The sequence below is a fragment of the Sus scrofa genome, chromosome 8 (genome assembly GCF_000003025.6).
Source record: "Sus scrofa isolate TJ Tabasco breed Duroc chromosome 8, Sscrofa11.1, whole genome shotgun sequence".
NCBI lineage: Eukaryota > Metazoa > Chordata > Mammalia > Artiodactyla > Suidae > Sus > Sus scrofa.
This window is the reverse complement of record NC_010450.4, coordinates 69,216,339-69,236,496: the sequence shown is the minus strand read 5'-3', so window position 1 is coordinate 69,236,496 and position 20,158 is coordinate 69,216,339.

Genomic DNA, 20,158 nt, shown 5'->3' with positions numbered 1-20,158 from the left:
TCATTTTTCACTCTTAGTTGGACTTCAACTATTGTCTGGCTTCCTCGCATCTATGTTGGTTCCTCTTCTTTATTCAGCAAACAAGTGGTCTTTTAAAAACTCAGATCTGTCATGTGATTAGTGGGAGAGACAGGGATGCTCACTAAAGCCTCCATCTGCTCCCTAACCTTTATCAGCCTCCTGGAGTTAGGAGGAGCATGAGACTAATTTTGGCCTGTGGACTGTGCGCAGAAGTGACATGTCAGTTTTAGGCAGAAGTACAGAAAAACTAGAGTCTGTCTCACCAAATGTCTTTCCTCTGCGTGGGGACTGTGCTATGAGCACATTCCAGATAGTGAATGCAAGTCAGTATAGTTTCCTTCAGCCTGGGTTTTGGAGTGACCTCATCAACCCACAATGAACATATAGCATGAATGAAAAATAAACTTTTTTTCCCCTTAAGCTACTGGGATTTGTGTATTACTGCAGTACAATTCAGCCTACACTTCATGCTTAATATAAGACATAGTCCTGAATTACTAATGAAGATTTGAGTGTTTCTGAACACAGCCTCCACTCTCTGTCTTCATCATAGTTTAGTCTCATTGGTTTTTCTCTTTTTGTAAAATGTTCTTTTTTTCTTAAGCTACAGTGTATCCTAACAACTGTGAGGGTAACTGAATTTCATCTTTTGTATACTGACAGTCACTGTGATTGTACTCATGGATTGGGTTAATTATAGCATGTCAGCATATATTGGGTGGAATTTTTACTAAGTAGTGTATTTTCCTTAGCTGGCATAGAAGTGGCCTTGTTAGGCAATTAATTGACTTAAATAGTTTTTAGGGGTAAATGGGAAACACAGTGTAACATTCATTTTTAATGAAAGAACTAATTGGAGGTAATTTAAAAAGTCAGCAATATCAAGAAAAGTATTTATTGGAAAGATATTTCGGTATCTCATAGAACTTAAAACATCTGAATCTGTAGCCTATTGGGACATGAATTAAAAAAATAAATCTCTAGCCCAGGCAACACTCTTTCTCTTCAGTCTCTAGTCTCTAATTTGCTCACCCTCCTGCTTTATTTTTGTCTATCGGCGGGAATTATCTGCTTCTTTGTGTGCAGGGGGTTGATGGCTACCCTCAGTTCTTAAGTTGGTGTTATCTTGGTTCTGGTCATATGGTGGAAGCTAATTAGCTGTCTCTGAGCCTTTCTTCCAAATTCCTGAGAAAAATATGATTAGCTTAGTTAGGGTCAGTTGTGTTTGTGAGTGTGGTGTGTGTGTGTGGTGTGGTAAGCAGTTCTTAAAGAAATGGGGTCATTGTGAAGTGAGCAGAGGCTTTGAAGTTATATCTGTTTGTTTGGAATCTGGGAGCCGGTGTTGAGAGCAAATCAGGGAGTTGGTAGGTGAAATTCACCAAATTTTACCTAGAAAAAAATTAAAAAAAAAACCCAAACCCTTAAAACCAGGAAGTTTAGGAGTTCCCATCGTGGTGCAGTGGTTAACAAATCTGACTAGGAACCATGAGGTTGTGTTCAATCCCTGGCCTTGCTCAGTGGGTTAAGGATCCGGCGTTGCCATGAGCTCTGGTGTAGGTTGCAGACGTGGCTCCGATCCATGTTGCTGTAGCTCTGGCTTAGGCCAGTGGCTACAGCTTGATTAGACCCCTAGCCTGGGAATCTCCATATGCCTGAGGAGCAGCCTGAGGAAAGGCAAAAAGGCAAAAACAAAAAACAAAGCAAAAAAACCCCCCAAAATCCCAGGAAGTTTATTTAAAAATCAAAGGAATTACTGTTTAAGGATATGAACAGAGGATGGGAAAAATGATACTTTATGAAGGCTTTTTTTTATTGATCAAGTGCTTATTCATTTAATGAACTAAAATACACAAAATGGGCAGCATACAGGAAAAATTGGTTAGTTCCACCTCTCCTTTCACATTCTTCCAACTTGGGTTGTTTTAAAGGAGATGCATAAATGTTGGAAGGGTTATTGGTTATGTGAATAATAAAAATCAAGGACAGAATTAAAAGGCTTCAGAGTCTCCAGAAAGGGATTTCAAGGAATCTCACAGGCATCAAGCCTGTCCTGGAGAAGAAGAGCCCAAGGGCTCCACAGGGGTGCACACTCCCAGGGATAAAATGGTGGAGGCAGAAAGGAAATATTTAATTTTTACTTATACTCGCTGTCTACTGAAAAGTTCAGATGGAAAGGAAATTCTGGTATTTCATATACAGATAAAGCTGGTAGCCTAACTTGGATTGCATATTAGATCAGAGCTACCACTTCTGATACATACTAGAAAAGGAATATGCATTGTGACTCTGATCGCACTCTGCTGCCATACTCCCTGTATTGAATCCGGTCTTATGCCAACCACCTGTATGACTTATATAAATTGCTTAGCCTCTCTGTGCCTCTTCTGCCTTACATGTGAAATACTACTGAACATAGTATTTGTTTCATAAAATTATTCTGCGGAGAAATGGGCTGATAGATGTGAAGTGCTTGGAAGAGTTGCTGACACACAAAAGCATGATATGAGTGTCAGGAATAATTATGGTTCTGAGAGAGCATGAGGGTCTGAAGAGTGGAGGAGCTGAGAGGGGTGTCTGCCATTATTTGTTCCATTTTGGCTTTATGTGATGTATTGCCATTCAGATCCTTTTATTAAACGGAATCCTAAAGACCACATCATTTATTTTAGTGAGAGCAGAAAGGCTTTTTAGTATCATTAATACACAAAAATAAACAATAAATTGCCTTTTTTTTGGTCATGTCTGTGCCATGTGGAAGTTTCCAGGTCAGGGATCAAACCCGTACCAGCAGCAACCCAGGCTGCTGCAGTGACAACAAAGCTGGATACTTAATCCGCTGTGCCACAAGGAAATTCCAACAAATTACTTTTTCATGTAAATTTAGAATAAGAGCTCTTGATTTTGGCTCTTAGTGACTCTTCTTTCTCAAAATGATAGTTTCTAGGCTATTGTTTGTTATTCACATCCTTCTTTTTAAGACGTGATTTAAGATGTTTCACTTAATGCAAGAAAACTGACCAGAGAAGAATGTGGTCGCATAAATCACTGAATCGGGTTTATTGTATCAGGCATTAACACTGCAATGAAATCTTTAATTTGGGGTCAAATTAAAGAACAGACATCATCATTGACTTGAAAAATAAAAAGAGGGTAGAGTGTGAGTGTAATTGTTGTAATTATTAGGAAGTTCTGAATGGGTTAGATTGTTCAGATTGTTCTGCCTGGTTTAATAGGTGCGGGATTGAGAGAACTTTTTTAGAAGATGGAAAAGATCAGATCAGGGAACGAATCCTGTAGTGAAACTTGTGCATACTAAACCCTCTGGGTGCCTGGCCGTTATGGCACAGATAGGTAGGCGAGGAAGCATTTCGTGTTTGGTAGAAAAGGCAAAAACTCAGCAGAACTGATATTGAGAAGTCTTAAAAATAGTGGAAAGTGGTTTTTTTTTTTTTTTTTTTAAACATGGTTTCCTAAGATTAAGGACCAGAAAGACCATCCTGAGCTGTGGTCCCTGTCTGGCCCCCTTTTATTCTCCTTTACTATGCCCAGAGTCAGAATTTGGAGAAGAGAAAATAGCCAAATTGAAGGACATGCTCAAATGATGTTATGATTAATTTTGAGTGTCAGCTTGACCGGGCCACAGGATACCCAGATATTTGGTCAGATATATTCTGGGTCTGTGTCTGTGAGGGTATTTTTGATGAGGTTAACAACTGAATCAGTAGACTGAATAAAGTAGATTGCCCCTCCCCGCGCCATTTTAATATGGCCCTCATTCAGTCTGAAGGCTGAGGAAAACAAAAAGAATGACCTCCCCAGGAACAACAGGGAACCCCTCCTGCCTGAGTGCTGAGCTGGGATATTGACTTTGTTCTGCCTTTGGACCTAAATTGAAAAATCACCTCTTTCTTTAGTCCCAAGCGTGCCAGCTTTCAGGCTACAACTAACACTGTTTGCTCTTCTGGGTCTGCAACTGACTGCAGATCCTTGGATTTCTTAACTTTCATAATCCTGGGAGTCAGTTCCTTAAAATAAATCTCTTCATGTAATAAAAATAGAAATATAAAATTTAGGAGTTCCCATCTTGGCACAGCAGAAATGAATCTGACTAGGAACTGTGAGGTTGCAGGTTTGATCCCTGGCCTCATTCAGTGGGTTAAGGACTGGCGTTGCCGTGAGCTGTGGTGTAGGTGGCAGACGAGGCTCTGATCCTGCATTGCTGTGGCTGCGGTGTAGGCTGGCAGCTGTAGCTCCAATAAGACCCCTAGCCTGGGAACCTCCATATGCCGCAGGTGAGGCCCTAAAAAGCAGGAAAAAAAAAAAAATATATATATATATATAAATTAAAAAAAAATCTCCTGTTGGTTTTGTCTCTATGGAAAAACCAAATACAAGTTTTAATAGTATTAGGAATGATTATTCTTATTTTAACGTATTCTAATAGTATAAGAATGAAGAAAAATGGCCCACATCTGGCTTATGCAAAATGCACTTAAATTGAATTCAGTGTGGAGACCTTAAAAAAAAGAAACTAAACAAAAATAGTTCTAACCAAGAATACAAGGCACTCCAAAATACTACTTTTTATGCTAATAATACATCTTTGAGACTAAAGGCAGTTTATGGCTGCTTAATCATTATGTAGTGTATTGATAGAGGAAAGAAAGGTAGGTCAAGCTTAAATAGAATTTACATGTGTATAAAAACTAACTGCATCTTTTAATAAGACATCCTACTCTTCAAAATCATTCCTTATATTTCTGATATATTTTATGAAGTTGAACATTAACAATATTATTGAGGATTTTTTTATTTGCCTTTGTTTTTTAACTGCTAATAAATATGGATTTCACCATTCATGTAATAACATGGCACTGTGATTTGGTAGTGCAGGAAATAAACATTTGTAGCATGGCTTTTTATTATTCCCTAGTTAGCCACGAAACCAAATAAAAGATGAGACCCAGTGTTTTGAATTTCACTTTCACTTCTTTTCCTACATGCTAAATGGTATGAGTTTAATGAGAAAATGTTCTCTTGAAACCTTAGAAAATGTTTACTTGGGCTGAACCTCAAGAAAAATTAGAATTGGAAGAGAAGGAAAATGATGCATTTTAATAATCTGAGTGAAAGAAAGCATAGGGGTAAGCTCTCAAATGGGACATATAGCAAGATTTCAGTGAGTTCTGTTATGTTGGCCTTTGAAATAAATTGGGTAGGTGTCTTGATTAAGCAGGCAGACAATGGTGTTAGTGAAATTGCTTGAGTGGGAGCTAAACTCAACTCTGGCTTTCCCAGTCTGTTCTTGCCTGGGCTTTTCCACCCGTCTCAGGTATACCTGTAATCATTGGAGATTCTGGGATTGATTTTCCTGGGTTTCAAATATCCAAAAGTCAAATACTATTCGTATTTCATTCCTAGTTTCACCACAAGTCCAAGCCTTTGCCAAATATCCCAGTACCTGAATCCAGAATATTTTTCTTACAGACTTTCTTTCTCATAAGGTGTTATTTATGTGACTGTCTTGGGATTGGATAACTTGACTTTTGATTTAACTAAAAGGCAATAGCAATGCACCAGATGCTACTTGTGAGACAATGTCTGTATGAGAACAGTGGTCTTTTGAGGAAGAATTAGACTGCATATATAGGGTAGCCTGCCAATTTCTAACAATAAAAGACTTCTTGGCAAAGGAGTTCTGGATACTATGTAGCTTACAATGCTCTTTTACAAACAGATTTGAAGGATCCAGCTCTTGAAAAATAGGAAAGTAAGTGCAGGAAGATAGAGTGTGGGGAATGTTGTTGCTCTTTCCTCAAAGAGGCAATTACCAGTGCTAATGGGAATGCACATTTCTGAGAGCTACTTTGATTCCTTGGCGAGACTAAGAAAGAAAGGTTATGTCAAAGACTGAAGTTGGATAGAGTTAGACTAAACCTTATGGGGAAGGGAAATTGAGGCCTTTCAGTTGTACTTTGTGCACAATTTCTGCCATCTTTAAAGACACGATAATTATATGAAACAGAAACAATAAAGTCATGGGTAAAATAGCAAATTGATCAAATAATTTTCCCAAGCTTCTTTCTACCTCTTTGCCAAGCTCTTCTTTCCTTTCCTGTTACCCAGAGGCTTTATCCTTCATCATAATTACTCTTCCTGTGTCATTTCTCCTGAGGCTCTTTCATACTCTAATGATAAAACTAAAAATTTTATTCTGGTGATAGTTCCAGTGATGGATTATTGTTCAATGTGTTATCCCGCCTAGGTAATATTTATAATTTAAGCCATAGTTTTCTACACCTCTGTCCAAAGGAATGACCCATAATAAGCAGTTATAGATTCCTTCTTGTTCTTCATTCTAAATACCACTCTTTGACTAGGAAGAAAGATTAAAATATTATTCTAGGTCTTAGAATTAATTCAACACATATTTAATAAACACCTACTGTTTGCCAGGGACTGTTGTAGACATATGAAAACAAAGATGAGTAAAATCTACCCTTGTCCTCAGTGAACCACGGAAGATGTTAGTGGAAAGAAAGTGTTGAGTGAGTGCCTCATTGGGGAGGGGCTCACTCACTGTAAGAGGGGGGAGCTCCCAAGTTAGAGGTATGACTTGTGAGATCCAGAGGGATGTGCTGCTCACTCTGTTTCCCGTTGCACTCGTCACACCCTGTTTCCCCACTGTGGTGAGAGCCAGTCTGAGAGTTCAGATTTTGGCTTTACAACCTACCGTCTGTGACCTCGAGCACATTTATGTATCTCCTCAAGCCCCAGCGTCCTCATCTGTGAAAATGAGGAAACAGTATCCCTAAATTGCTGATTTGTGGGAGAATGTAGTTGGATAGCTACTGCAAAGCACACAGTGCCATTCCTGGAACACAGTAAGTCTTCAAAAATGTTGGTAAATGTAACATAAATAAAAATCAATGTACCATGTGGCTCAATCTTTACGTGGAGTTAAAGCAAAGTAAATAGAAATCTAATTCCAGAAAATGATGAATAATCTAGGGCCTTGGTATCATTTTCTTAAAGAAGCTGGTCCGGAGATTTTATAGTCTAATACATAAGAAGCCTCAGAGAAACACTCTAGACTATTTCTAGTCATTTTTTCCATTGTATCCCTCAATTCCATGGCCTTTATGACAGCTTCTAAAACCTCTCACTTTCTCAGCTAAATCCATCTCCCCATTAGTGCTCCCCTTCCTTGAATAGCCAACTCACCATTCATGTTTATGCTCGCACTTCGCATGCACTTCCCCACCTCTGAAGAATGACTGCACTCACTAGGCACAGCCCTGAGCAGCCTAGGTTGTCTCTCATTTGGATTTATTTTTTGTATTTATTTTTTCATAAGCATTAGTTCTCCTGAAATTGTGATGAATCAAATGCCATATCTTGTTGCAGCTAACAATAGTAAATGAATAACTAACTCATGACTGCTGTTGTAGTATAAAAAGAGCCATAGACAATATGGAAATGGATGGGTTGTGACTATATCCCAATTAATTTTTTTTTTTTTTTTTTTTTTTTTTTTTTTACAAAAGCAGATAGATTGTAATTTGCTAACACCTGATATAGAGGCTTGAGAGCCATTGTGAGGATTTTGGTTTTTATTCTGAGAACATAGGATGCTGTGAAAGGGTTTAGGGCAGAAGGAAAAGAATCATCCTGGGTCTGTGTTGGGGAGTAACCGTAGCGAAACAAAGGTAGAAGGAAGAGAACAGGGAGAGGGATTATTGTAACAGAGAATGATGTCATGAAAGTGAGAAGTTATGGGATTTTGGAGATGTTTCAAAGATAACTATTACAGGATTTGCTGAAGGGTTGCATGTGGGTTAGAAGTAATGAAAGTCTGGCAGTGGGATGGTTGGTTAGAAAGCAGTTTGCTATTCCAGATGAGGGGTGATGCTGACCTGAACTAAGGCAGTGACTTATTGATTTTATACAAAGAAGCTGACTTTGTGTAGTTGTGAAGGGGTGAGGATGGAGAGAGAAGTTGTTCCCTGATACTCTTTTCACGTGGGAGAACCTCATTCATGCCAGCACCTTTCTTCTGGGCTGCTATGGCCACTTGAGAGACAAGAGAAAATGTGAGGTCTTGCTGATTACATTCCTCCCAGCAGCTCTGTGCCTGCAGATACTAGCCTGTGTGGCGAGAATCCGCTTAGCCTCTAGGGGGTGTTTGTTGCATGCCTAATAAATATGGAGTAGGCTAATGTTGACTTGGTTTCTTGGCTGTGTTCTATAATTTAGTGTATGGAGATCTGAACTTTAGCTACAGTCCTAAGAAATTATCTACATATATTATCAAGTTTATGATCCTCTGATTCTCTTTTTAAAAAGTTTTCAATGATGTGTTTTATTTTTTACATTATTTTAGAAATTAAAGTATAATTGATTTACATGTGGTGCCAGTTTCTGCTATATCACAGAATGACTCATTTATACATATATATCCATTTTTAAAAATATTCTTTTCCATCATGGTCTATCCCAGGAGACTGGATATAGTTCCCTGTGCTGTACAGTAAGACCTTGTGGCTTATCCATTCTAAATGTAATAGTTTGCATCTACGGTCCTCTGATTCTATAACACATCTTTATTTTTATATTTTTTGTCATATACTATAAAAAATGTCACTACCAATTGAAACAGCATGCTTCTTATTACCTCAATTGTGAGAAATATTCTTATTTTAGAGCTATCAGAATGTTAAAAATATGTATCTTAAAATCAGTGAAATACAGCAAAACAACAATGTAAACAGAAAACAAAAGAAGTTCTTCTTTTGTACTTTTGAGCTTTTGTCCTGGGTGCGCCTAGTATGTCAGAGTGCTCTTTAGAAACCCCAGGATTCACCATACCTAAATTTTCAAAATAACTAGTATAGCTTATAAAGGCTATTTAAATTATATTTTAGTACATATCTTTTCAAAATGGATTATGTATTTTAGCTAACCCTCCACCATGTCTTAAAAAGAGCACACTGAATAATAATGCCTTTTCATCAATGATTTAAAGCCATGATTATATGAGGAATGTGGTCAATAATATTGTAGTAATTTTGTATGGAAACAGATGGTTATTAGAATTATGGTGATCATTTCGTAATGTATGCCACTGTCAAATCATTATGTCATATACCTGAAACTAAAACATTAGACAGTTATATTTCAGTAAAAAATAATTAAAAGTTAAAAAAATAAAGCCGTGATTATAAATACTTTTTTTTTAAGACACCACTCTCTTTGTTTTACTTTTATTTTAGTGGCTTCTATGTCTCCTTTTCTGGTTCTTTCTAATTTTTCCTGAGTCCTAAACTTTTGGGTGCCCAGGCTCAGTGCTTGCACATCCAGTCTTCTCTTTCCATACTTGGTCCTCAGGTGAGCTCCCTAACTTCATGGTTTTAAATACTTTAAATATTACCAGTTAGAATCTCCCTCTGAACTTCTCCTTGTAGTCAGTTATGTAGTTCTCTCTTTCACTTGGATGCCTGTTGAGCATTTCAAACCTGACATCTCCAAAGGAACCCCTTATTTTCCTTCCAAAAGCTCTTCCTCCTGTAGTCATTTTTATTTCAGCAAGTGACATTTCCATTTTTCTAATTCCTTGCGCCAAAAAAATTGGAATTGTCTTTGACTTCTCTTTCTTTCTCTCATCCCACATATCCACGCCATCACTACGTTCTTTTCACTCTACTTTTAGAATATATTCAGAACCCAGCACTGTCCCCACCGCCACTGCAACCTCCACTGCCTCTCACTCAGTAACTTCTGCTTGCTTCCGCCCTTGCCTCCTTCTTGGTGATCATTGGCGAATTAGACCTTTAAAAATATGGTCAGACTAGGGCACCTCTCTGGTCAAACCCTCCAGTAGCTTTGCAATTCCTTCAGAGTAAAGTCCAGAGTCCTTACTGTGTTCTGTAAGGTCTCACGCGGCTTCGGCCTCTACCTCCTCTCCTACTTCATCTTCAGTCCTCTTCCACTTCCTGGCTTCCTGTATGTGCTTCTACTACAGGGTTTCTCAATCTCAGTGCTGTGGCGTATGCTTTGTTATGGAGGGATGTTTGGTAGTATCCCCCGCCTTTGTGTAGTAGATGAGAGCAACGTCTCTATGTGATAACAATAACAAATATCACTAGATGGGAGTTCCCATTGTGGCTTAGTGGTAACAAACCCAAAAAGTATCCATAAGGATGTGGGTTCAATCCCTGACCTTGCTTAATGGGTTAAGAACCCTGTGTTGCTGTGGCTATGGTGTAGGCCGGCAGCTATAGCTCTGATTCGATCCTAGCCTGGGAACTTCCATATGCCCCAGGTGCGTCCCTAAAAAGTAAACAATTCATTAGACTTTGCCTTGTGCACTCTGGAGTTGGGGCCAAAACAGACCATGGTCAAGATCCACTGCTCTCATGTATCAAATACTCTTCTTTCTTAGGACCTTTGCTTCTTTTGTTCTCTCTGCCTTCTCTCAGATGCCACATAGCTTGCTCTCTCCCTGGGTCAAGTCTGTTTCACATACTGTCTTAATATAAACTAGCTGTCCCATTCTCATTCCCTGTCAACCTTGCAGTTACATTTTTTTTCTATTCCACTCACTGTTGCCTTGTTTTAGCCACTTATATCCAGGTGTCTCCTTCAATGTGGAAGGAGCACAGTTAGGGTAAAACTCTTGGCCTCTTTGTTCACGCCACCCTGGGAAGTTAACTTATCTGATTGGCATATTTGGTAAGAACAAACTGGGCGTTTTTGGCTCAATGCTCTTTTTTTTTTTTTTTTTTTCTTGGAGGCGCATTTCCCTCCAAGAGCCGTTGAGAGGACCTGTTCCACTTAACTGCTGTCTGCAACTGCATGGCTAGGTTTTCCTCACTCTGAGGCTCAATGATGTTTGGCCTTTTTGGCCAGACTCCCTGATTTAGTCTTTGTAACAAGAGCCCTATTTTGAACTCCTCATGGTATATCATCTTATGTCTCAGTTTGTTCAGAACTTGGGAAAAAGGAGTGTTATTTACTTTGAGACCCCAATTGATGCACTGAGAAATAAAGTTCTGTAGCTTGGAGCAGGACAGTAATATATGAACAATTGAGGATTCTGGTTTGGTAAGAGTATGCAGCCTTTGGCTTGGAATTTTACTGCATGGGTAGAGTATACTGACCTTAGCTCTTTGTAGAGGATTATTCTTGGGCAGTTTTTAATTACTGTGGCCTGACCAAGAGGCTTTAGCCTTAGGCCATGCAGTATCTTACCCTTGGTGATGACTACATCATGGACAGATGTTTTCAAAGTCCACTCTGTTCCTACAGGACCAAGATGAGGATTCTGGGCCTCGGAGAGCCAGGGCTGCTTGGGCCTCAGAAAGAGCACAGGGGTGTCTTGGGCCTTGGCAAATGCTGACTGTGTGGGCAGCCCTCACCAAGGCAGGAAGCACAGGGGCACGGTGTGCAGGCTTGCCCAAGCACAGGCGTTGGCCAGTGTAAGCTTCTTCAGATCTGTGAGTGTAGCTTTGCTTCAGATTTTGCTGAGGCAAAGAGCTGACAGTCGGCTGAAGTGGCTTTCAAAATACAGTCTTTTAAGATGTTAGAGGAAGGGAACACGTTCATTGCCTTTAAATATCAAGGTAACTAAGTCTTATATTTCCTATAGAGCATTATTGGGGTCTAGTTTTGTTAGTGTTGGCCTGGTAGGCAGACTACTTTCATGGCCCCAGATGCTGTTGAGAATCCTGAGGAAGGGACTGTGGAAAGTTAAGTTTGAATTTATGTGTTCTTTCCATAGACTCAAGAAGTCCTTTTCACCACTTGGTCTCAAGCTGGCTCTTTTGTTTTGTTTTTAGTGCCACAACTGCAGTATATTGAAGTTCTTAGCTAGAGGTCTAGTTGGAGCTGCAGCTGAGGTCTTCGCCACAGCCACAGCAATACTGGATCTGAGCCGCATCAGCAACCTACACCACAGCTTGCAGCAATGCCGCATTCTTAACCCACTGAGTAAGACTAGGGATCGAACCTGCATCCTCACAGACACAACTGGAGCTCCCTCAAGTTGGTTTTTGGTTAGTTAACTTTGTATGAGGGAGGAGTTTACAGGAGGCAGGGCATTTATGTTTAGACAATCTTTTGATGAGTAGAGGAAATAGCCATTGTAGCCTAGAACCAAAAAGTACCTGATTTCAAGGGAGGGTGAACTTAATTCTGGATAGACGACACTCCTTTTGTGCTGGGAGCTGAGTTTCAAGAATGGAATCCACCTGATGACAAAGTCCAGGGGATTCAGAAGACGGGAGTCCACCTGATGACAAAGTCCAGGGGACTCTGAAGAAAGGAACCTGCCTGATAACAAAGTCCAGGAGATTCTGAAGAAGGCTCTGCAAAACAGCATATCCACCAGGCCTCAAAACCCCCACCAGGCATTAGAGACCAGTGCCTGGAGATACATACCTTTGGCTTCTGTTTTTTTGTTTTTAATAATTGATCCATGCCTTGCTTACTGTGCCTTAACTCTGTGTTCTTTTTGCCTTAAGAAAGGAATTTATTATTCTCTATTTAAGCCTCAACCTATTTTTGTTTGTTAGCCTTTAGTTTATCTTTGGAGCTATGGCTCTGTGCTGTCTACTTCCAAAATAATAGCTTCTGGGGAGGTTTCTGTTTTTTCATATGATGATTTTAGATAATATTGGCATGCTTTATTAGGCAGCACAATTATTTAGTTTTTACAATATAGTATGTAGGCGTTAGGAATTGATGATTATTATTACTTTATTGTATAAGTATAAAAATCTATCATAATGTTAGAAGTTAAAGTAAGATTGTTGCTAGGTAGTAAATAGACATTTGTGTTAAAGGACAATGAGGTGTACGTGACATTTACAAGGTTGTTTGCAACCTGTATGTGCTTCTAGCTTTCTGCTTGTTTACTCTTTAATAGGTTTATGGTATACTTTCCCTGATCCAGTTGCCTTTTTCCATCTTCACACTTAATCTGTAACCCTGGAACAGTTATGAGATATTGATCTTTTTTGCTGATATAAGTTTTAAGTTTTTTCCCTATATAAGCTGCTGCTGTTCGCCAATAAATTTGAGACTGCTTGTGCACTCCTGGAGGGTGCCTGCGTCTCCTTAGTCTTCCTGTGCCTGCCGCCCCTCCTCTTCAGGACCCCAGCACTTTTGCTAATGGGGTGCCATAATTAGGAGCTCAAAAGGGAAATGGAAATTAGATAAGCACACAGGAAATATAAGAATCCTTGACAAAGAACTGGTGGTGCTCTCACCAATGTAAAATTTCAGCCTTGTAAGAAGACAGCAACTTCTCAATGCCACAAAATGAAAGGAGAGATTGAATACAGGAGGGAGGTGGATTCTGCCCTCCTCGGTGTGTTAAATGTTTAATGCTGAAATTAACCTCTTACCGGAATCATTCTCCTAATCTAAGTCCCCAAGTCTTGGGCTTCAGGCATCAGGTTTAGACTAGCTGACATTCTGGCAAATCCTCATTTTTTAAAAAAAGGTGACAGTGAGTCTCTGCAACACTAAATATTTGGTTTAAGAAACATAGTTTTTCCTGAGATAATAGTTTTTTGGGGGGACTTGTTTCTTTTCTAATTTAATGGGTACTGGCTGGTGCTGTGACATACTTATGGGTCTAATTAACTTTTTGGACTCTATATTAAGGAACGTAACATCAAAGACTTGGCATTGCACTTACATAGCCCTGAGGCAACCACTCTCTTCTCATAAGAGACAGTGTACACTGCAGCTGATTAAAGGACCCCCGGCTTCATCCTGGCAACAAGACCCCTTCTGGAACAGAGTAAGAGGCTTTGGTGGAAAAACTCTTGGATCTCAATTTTACTGACCTTTAACTTGCATGGGCAAGAGCACTTGATTCCATTGAACTTTAATCCTATTGGACATTAAGTTGCAGAAATTTGATCTTTGAACTTTTAAGTTTTTCTCTGAAATTACATAATAGAAAAAAGTTTATATCTAATTTTTATTCATCTTTATGTGAGCATATTATTATTACAGAGTGTCTTAGGTGTTGACTTTTACTAAAGAATCTCTGATGTGCTGTTTTGACAATGTAGTTTGTCACAGTTGGGCAGGAGAAGTACGTTGCCAACCTTAGTATAGAGTGACCTTTGTGTTGGTTTAAACCTTTTCTTTTTCTTTTTTTTGCTTTTTTAGGGCCACAATCACAGCATATGGAGATTCCCAGGCTAGGGATCAAATCAGAGCTATAGCTGCCAACCTACACCACAGCAACAGCATTGCCAGATCCTTAATCCAGTGAGTGAGGCCAGGGATTGAACCCACAACCTCATTATTACTAGTCAGGTTCGTTTCTGCTGCACCACAATGGGACTCCTTGGTTTAAATATTTTAAGGTTTTCCTGTTTTAGGGTTTTCTGGGAGTGAATTCTAAACCTTCCAGGAATATCCTCTCAAAGAAGTGACTGGTTTTGGAGGAGCAGGGTGATTTCAGTACATTTCTTTCCTCTACTCTGAGAGGGATAACAAAGCCCAGTGGGGAGTTCCTGTCGTGGCGCAGTGGTTAACGAATCCGACTAGGAACCATGAGGTTGCGGGTTCGGTCCCTGCCGTTGCTCAGTGGGTTAAGGATCCGGCGTTGCCATGAGCTGTTGCAGACACGGCTCGGATCCAGCGTTGCTGTGGCTCTGGCGTAGGCCAGTGGCTGCAGCTCCGATTTCAACCCCTAGCCTGGGAACCTCCATATGCCACAGGAGCGGCCCAAGAAATAGCAAAAAAAAAAAAAAAAAAAAAAAAAAAAAAAAAAAAAGACACACACACACACACACACAAAAGCCCAGTGGATTAAAAGGTCAAAAGCTGGCTGGTGAATGTTGAAGATGGGAGAAATGCTTCTCTTCAATGCTGATGTCTCCTTCCGTGTTGAGGGAGTAAAAAAACACTAATGGTGTCTTTTCTGTCACTCGCTCAGAGCACACTTAAGGAGGAAGCACTGACTTATCTAATTTAAACACTGGGGAAACAGGAACTGTGCACCAAATGTTCACCTCCTCCATTTCTCTCCTGAGCAGTCAGCTTCCCCCTGGTTCTGCAGGCCATACATCTTCATCCAGGCTATTCCACCTAAGAGGATGCCTGCCCTCCATTGCCTAGGCTTGCCTACAACTGGATGGAAAAGCCTGTCCAATTTGGGGGTTCACGGTTACTGGCTAACTTGTCAGGTACATCCCCCAACTTAGCCTTCGTCAGTAATAAAGGTGATATTTGCTCTATTAGCAATCTTTCACTTTTGTTTTTTTGGTTTTCTTGGAATCAGAGCAGAGAGATGTTATTCATTTGACTCTCATAAAAAACCATACTCGACACTCCCTGATATATTCTTTCTTTCTTTATTTAATGTCTCTCCCTTGTAAAATACAAGTTACAGGGGAATGTGTTTTAGTCCCTGCCATGTCTATAGTGTGTAGGACTAACACAAGGTAGGTGCTCAATAAATATTCGTTAATAAGAAAATTGATTATTATGCTGTAATGAACCAAGGTGTTGACCTCAGGGATGACTGAGGTTTTCCTGCATTAAATTTCTCATGTATATTGTGGGTGGTTAATCTCTGATCTCTGCTCTTTCTTATGAGTACTGTAAAAGTATGTTCTTTTACTCACGCCTCACCATCTTCTTCTTTTCTAAATTTCTGTGCACTTAGAGTAAATAACTTTGAAATAAGAGCCTAAGAGTCTTTCCTCAGTAAAGTACATGGACTTTATGTACTAATTGAGGCTATTCTGTAGTATTTCTCTTTTTGGTGTTTAGCTGAGTTTCAGTAACTCAGTTTGCTGGATAAATGGCATCTGGATAAGTGAGAGTTACATTTCGTTATTATGAAGTTGAGAATGGTACACACATGATTTGAAATTGACAAGCAGGAGATTCTGTTTTGCCTCCATCAAGGCCAACAAGTAGTCATAGTATCACATTTACATATTTGGCTTAAGTTCACATTGGGTTTTATCTTTCAAATGTCTACTTAAAACTCTTTATTCTTAGGACTCATTTCTTCCTTTGCTGTCTGGATCGAGGCATGTATACACTTGGGCACTCTCATGTTTATTCTCAAACACTTTCATCTCTTTAGTTTTCTTTTTTCCTATGTGACCAGCACTTAGTAATGTTAGGTTTCCGAATTAGGAATGATTATGAGGCAAAACCACAGATTTAAATGTAATTTTGTGTATGCGTATGTAGGGGTTTTGGTTGAAGTTTGGTTAAGAAAAAAGTTTTGCATTACCTTTTTACTGTTGTTATTGTTCATCATGCATAAAATTCCATTTGGAACCTCAGGAATAGGGTAACTCTCTTTGAATTCTGGTATTCCTGCATTTCTGTGGTCATAATGCCAACTAAATATCATTAAGACCTCACAGCAAATTCAGTTAGGACTCTTCCTGTCCAAAGCATCAGAACCCAATTTGTGGTAGACTGCCATTGAGAAGGTCCCACAGACCCCCATCTCCTGGCATTTGCACCCTGTGTGGTCCCTTCCTCTCAAGAGCCCGCTGTCCCTAGTGACTTGCTCCTAATGAACAGAATGACAAAGTAATGGGAATCAGTTTTGAGAGAGGTTATAAAAGGCTGGGACTTCCATCTGACACTCTCCCAGTCTCTCACCTGCTCACTCTGATGAAGCCAGTTGCCAGGTTAAGAGCTATCCTGTGGAATGGCTCACTTGACAAATAACTGAAGCAGCCTCTGACTGACAGCCAGTGAAGAACAGAAGCCTTAGTTCAAGAGCCTGCAGAAACTAGATCTTGCCTATAACTGCTAATGGAACACAAAAATGAATTCTATCCCAGTTGAATTTTGAGATGACATCACATTGCTGACACTTTCATTGTAGCTTCTTCACATACCCTCATGTGGAGGACCTAACTATGCCATGCTTGGATTCCTGAGCCATAGAAACTGTGAGCTAAGAAATGTGTGCTGTCTTAGCTGCTAAGTACTTAAGTTTTGAGGGAATCTGTCACTCAGCAATGGATAACATATACATTCTAAATCTAACATGAAAAACTATAATTAGTTTTATTATCTTGGAGTTCCCATTGTGGCTCAGCGGAAACAAATCCACCTAGGAACCATGAGGTTGTGGTTTTGATCCCTGGCCTCTCTCAGTGGGTTAAGGATCTGGCGTTGCCATGAGCTGTGGTGTAGGTCTCAGCCTTGGCTCGGATCTGGCATTGCTGTGGCTGTGGCGTAGGCCATCAGCTACAGTTCTGATTAGACCCCTCTCCTGGGAACCTCCGTGTGCCACAGATGCAGCCCTAGAAAGACCAAAAAAAAAAAAAAAATTATTAACTTATATCTTCTTCAATTTTAGTTAAAAGCAAAGAACAGGAAATCATTTGACCTGTAAAAGCAGTTGTTACTCACTCATTAGAATAACTTACTTTCTCAGTTTCTGGGACTCATACCCAAAATGGCTTTATCAAGACTTAATAATTACTGGTGATATGTGCTGCTTTTTAACTTAGAAGTTCCTTGTTTAATCCAGTATACCAAACAAGTGGGATTTTGGAATGATAATTTTTTGCATCTCTGCCAGTTTAGCATTTTCGATATATTTTTATCTTTTTAACATTGCCTTGAACATATTTTTCTCAAAAATATTGAAGTTGCAGATTTAGTTCATTCAATCTATAGAACACATGTGCCAAAAATCCAGTTTGCAAAGTCATCTTTATGTTCAAATTAATGAAGCAAATTGGATTTACAGTTCTGTTGGAAAAATCCCAATTTTATTTTAAAATTTTAAACATGATCATACACGTCTTAAGAGTATTACATAAACCACTGACAAATAAGTTGTGGTGTATATCTTATAAGATTCTTCTCCAGAACCAACTAGAGAGTGTTGGGTTTATTTTTGCCTGAGATAGCAAAAAGACAGCCTCTGATGGAAGGAGAATAAAGTGTGTGCTTGCTAGGTGCTTACCTGGGAAAATGGGGTCTGGGGAAAAATTTCTCATTTGAATAATAGAGAATATTGTTTCCTTCCTTAGCACCAGGGTCACAATGTATGAATTTTCATAGTGAAGCTCAAACCTCATTTCTGTCTTTGGAGAAAATAAGACAAATTGTGTGAAAAATAATGCTATTAATCTCATTCATAAAAATAAATTATTAGAGCTATTCTGTGGAGAAAAATATCCTCCATAGACTAGAAAGACATCCTCTGAAGAGCATATGTAATACATGGCAGGGATTAGGTGGGATACTCAACATGAAGATGTCTGGCGTAAGTACTAATACTTTGCAGATACTGGTTGTATTGTTTTGTTTTTAATGCATTGATTTAAGGCCATTAGTCTGTGTTCTGAAAGTAAAGGAGATAGCAGCAAGCAGTTAGGATATCTGGAGATCAAGGGTTTGGGCAAAACTTTGAGGTTGCTGAGGATATACAACCTTCATAGTATATAGGTACATATGTATATATATATGTGTGTTTGTTTATATATAAACATATAAATATATAAAATCTATCAATCTATCCCTATCTATCTGTCTTTCTATCTGATGTCAGGAGACAAGTCTTCCCTTCTCTAGAAAGACCAAAATATTGTCCCTTTAGACAACGTGGGAAGGAAAGCTGGCTGACCCAATGGACTTTTTAACTTTGGAATGGGTTACTAAGTGAGGTTGCGAAATCCCATTCTCTTGCTGCCTACAGAAGTAGTATTTTCTCATTTGTCTGGTATTTTAAGACAGAGATGGGATAGGGTTGCCAGAGAATGGAGATGACATCTCAAGGTCCATACAATCCTAAAAATGACTAATTTTTGCAAAGGAATGCATAGTGTTGGGTAATAGGGAAATAAAAACATCTATCTGGAAAGTATGGTATGAATTAGAATTTCTAATCCTTGGGAATTTTCTTCAGAACTGATTAGTAAAGTATCTATTTATAAATCTTAATTTTAAAATGATGGTGCCTACTTTTACACCTTGTACATTTTGTATTTGTGCACGATTTGTATAATGCATCCTTTTGTAAATAGTACATACACAGATGCCTTTCCTCCACTAGCCTGTGTGCTCTTCTAGGCACATGTCTTCTTTATCTTCATATGCCTGGAACCTGGCACATCCTGGAACATAGCGGGAGCTGAATGAACTGTTGATGGGTCAAACTCATCTGGGCAGACCTATCCTGAGCCTTCCTGTGTAACACTTTTTACCTTTTCTTGTAGCATTTATTTTACTCATTTGGGAGCATTGTATTTTCTATTTACTCTATCTTCAATATTAAGTTTTGCTCTTCTTTTGTCTAAGAGAAATAGAGAAACAGTGTCTTTTCATGGCAAAGGCACCTACTTGGCCAGACTAAAAATCTACTTGAGTAATCTGCTGTGTGACTTTGTGCAAATTCCTTAATCTCTCTATGCCTCAATGTCTTTATTTGTAAAATGGGAGTAATGACAATATCCATTTCATAGTTTTTCTTTATTCCAGTTTTGTTTTTATTTTTTTGTTTTTTTTGTGTTTTGATTTTTAGGGCCACATCTGTGCCATATGGAAGTTCCCAGGCTAGGGGTCAAATCACAGCTGCAGCTGCTGGCCTACAACTGCCTTCATCTATTCTCTCTCTCCCCTGCCCCACTTCTGGTAACCACACGTCTGTCTCTCTTTCTATGAGTGTGTTTGTTTGTTGAAGTATAATTGACCTACAACACTCTTAGTTCCTGGTGCACAATGCAGTGATTTGATATTTTTATACATTTCAGAATGACTGCTGTGATAAGTCTAGTTGGCATCTATCATCCTACAAGGTTATTACATTGTTATTGACTATATTCCCACATGGTATACTTCACACCTGTGACTCATTTATTTTACAGCTGAATCCTAGGGTTTTGTGGAGAGCTGAATGTGATGCACTTTCTGAAGTGTTTAGCATAATACCTGCAGATGGTAAGCGCTCAAAAAATGATACCTAATTTTATCTTACTGTGGCCTCAAAAGCATCTAATTTTCTGTTGGTGAGAGATATGCAATTCAGGTTGAACTGAAATAAGTCAGGATTTGGGGAAGAAATAGTCAATGGCTGCAGCGGGTGGAGATTTGTAAGAGATGATTACTAAGTTAAAGCTTGACT